The 2,500-nt window shown below is 56.6% G+C and overlaps 1 non-coding gene across 1 annotated transcript in view; it reads right to left on the bottom strand.

Annotated features, from left to right (window-relative positions):
- Positions 1 to 327, bottom strand: part of LOC126149412 (small subunit ribosomal RNA) — a 1,909-nt gene extending 1,582 nt beyond the window's left edge. Inside the window, exon 1 of the ribosomal RNA XR_007530857.1 lies at positions 1 to 327. This exon is cut by the window's left edge and continues 1,582 nt beyond it. This is a non-coding gene — a ribosomal RNA (small subunit ribosomal RNA).
- Positions 328 to 2,500: the final 2,173 nt, after the last annotated feature.

The following is a 2,500-nucleotide window of genomic DNA, read 5'->3' as shown; positions in this document are numbered from 1 at the left end:
AGGCAGACATTTGAAAGATGCGTCGCCGGTACGAGGACCGTGCGATCAGCCCAAAGTTATTCAGAGTCACCAAGGCAAACGGACCGGACGAGCCGACCGATTGGTTTTGATCTAATAAAAGCGTCCCTTCCATCTCTGGTCGGGACTCTGTTTGCATGTATTAGCTCTAGAATTACCACAGTTATCCAAGTAACGTGGGTACGATCTAAGGAACCATAACTGATTTAATGAGCCATTCGCGGTTTCACCTTAATGCGGCTTGTACTGAGACATGCATGGCTTAATCTTTGAGACAAGCATATGACTACTGGCAGGATCAACCAGGGAGCTGCGTCAACTAGAGCTGAGCAGCCGGCCGCCCGGGAGTGTGTCCCGGGGGCCCGCGCGAACACGCAAGCGTCCGCTCAATTATTCTGCAAACAGGAGGAGGCTGGGCTCCCCTGCACAATACACCTCGAAACCCTCTCAGGTCCCGGCGGCGCGCAGCGCCGTCCTAAGTACTTGGTCGGGTTCGAGAGAGGCGCAATCGCCCGGAGTTAGGCGAGTAGACGCTTTAGGTGCGACCACCCGTGCTCCCAACTGAGCTTGCCGCTGCCGACAGAGGCCCGGGAGCGTGCTGTCGTGGCATTGCCGGCGGGAGACAACACGCGCCACCTACGGTGACCGGCAGCTCCAACGCCAGCGCCACAGAAGGGCAAAGGCCCCACGTGGGTGCCGAAGCGAACTCTCCCAGCACAGCGCACGTGCCAACACGTCCGCACAACTGCGATACAAACCACCAGCGAGAACCGCTGGGGCGACCGAGCAGCAGACGGCGTCGCGGCGCCGAGTGCCGGGCGGCGGCGCATCCTCAACGCACACAGTCCTCAATCGGACCAGCACACTGCAGATGTCCACCGCGCTTCGCACCGGGTCCGCGAGGACCCACTTTGGCTGCACGGCGCCGCGCGCAGGGTGCCCCGGCGCGCAGCTGCGCCGCCTGCCGCGTCCGTCGGCCGGCGCGCCTGCCACTGGGCGCCCCCACCAGCCGGCTGTAGCGCGTGCGCCCACGCACCGCGCGGCCAGCACGCCGGGCGGCCCCCCCTCACCGGCCGGGGACAGTCCCACCCACCCACAGCCGCGTATCGCTTCACACCCAGATTCACATTCACGTTCGTTGGTATGGTGGGGACCGCTTCGTAGCTGTACCGATCGTTGCCCTCACAGATGTACCTCCAGCAAGATCAACCGCACCACAACGGGTTACCAGTTGTTCATTTGCGTAACGTCACCAGTAAACGTACACGTCCATCCCCGTTTGCAAAGTCAACTATTATTGCATGCCTGCCTGTCAGGTGTCAAGACACACTACATTCGCTCACATCCACGCAACAAAATGTGCCCGACTAGAGGGCACGTGGAAGGTGCCCCCGTACATATGCGATCTCCATTGCGCGACCAACTGTCAACCGGCCTCTGTAGCATGTCGCAGATGTGGAACGCGGGGCACCGTGCTATCACATTGTGTGAGAAGAGACTACTACGTCTGCATACACGCGCCACTACATGAACAGACGGCTCATGCTGATCGCCATCCACTGCGTCCATTACTCCCACACGTCTCTATGGCGTACCACACTGCAATGCAGCTGTTATGGGGAGATGACACATAGCTGTGTACACAACATTCTGAGCCGGTTGCGGTTGGACAACAATACATTAATGTAACGTGTCATATGCCAATTACAGAGCAGGGTAAGGCACAACGTGGGTTAGGTTAAGGCACAACGTGGGTTAGGTTAAGGCACAACGTGGGTTAGGTTAAGGCACAACGTGGGTTAGGTTAAGGCACAACGTGGGTTAGGTTAAGCCACAACGTGGGTTAGGTTAAGCCACAACGTGGGTTAGGTTAAGGCACAACGTGGGTTAGGTTAAGGCACAACGTGGGTTAGGTTAAGGCACAACGTGGGTTAGGTTAAGGCACAACGTGGGTTAGGTTAAGGCACAACGTGGGTTAGGTTAAGCCACAACGTGGGTTAGGTTAAGCCACAACGTGGGTTAGGTTAAGCCACAACGTGGGTTAGGTTAAGCCACAACGTGGGTTAGGTTAAGCCACAACGTGGGTTAGGTTAAGCCACAACGTGGGTTAGGTTAAGCCACAACGTGGGTTAGGTTAAGCCACAACGTGGGTTAGGTTAAGCCACAACGTGGGTTAGGTTAAGCCACAACGTGGGTTAGGTTAAGCCACAACGTGGGTTAGGTTAAGCCACAACGTGGGTTAGGTTAAGCCACAACGTGGGTTAGGTTAAGCCACAACGTGGGTTAGGTTAAGCCACAACGTGGGTTAGGTTAAGCCACAACGTGGGTTAGGTTAAGCCACAACGTGGGTTAGGTTAAGCCACAACGTGGGTTAGGTTAAGCCACAACGTGGGTTAGGTTAAGCCACAACGTGGGTTAGGTTAAGGCACAACGTGGGTTAGGTTAAGGCACAACGTGGGTTAGGTTAAGGCACAACGTGGGT

This window comes from Schistocerca cancellata, unplaced genomic scaffold, assembly GCF_023864275.1.
Source record: "Schistocerca cancellata isolate TAMUIC-IGC-003103 unplaced genomic scaffold, iqSchCanc2.1 HiC_scaffold_927, whole genome shotgun sequence".
Classification (NCBI taxonomy): Eukaryota; Metazoa; Arthropoda; class Insecta; order Orthoptera; family Acrididae; genus Schistocerca; species Schistocerca cancellata.
The sequence above is the reverse complement of the archived record's forward strand: the minus strand, read 5'-3'. Positions and strand labels throughout refer to the sequence as shown.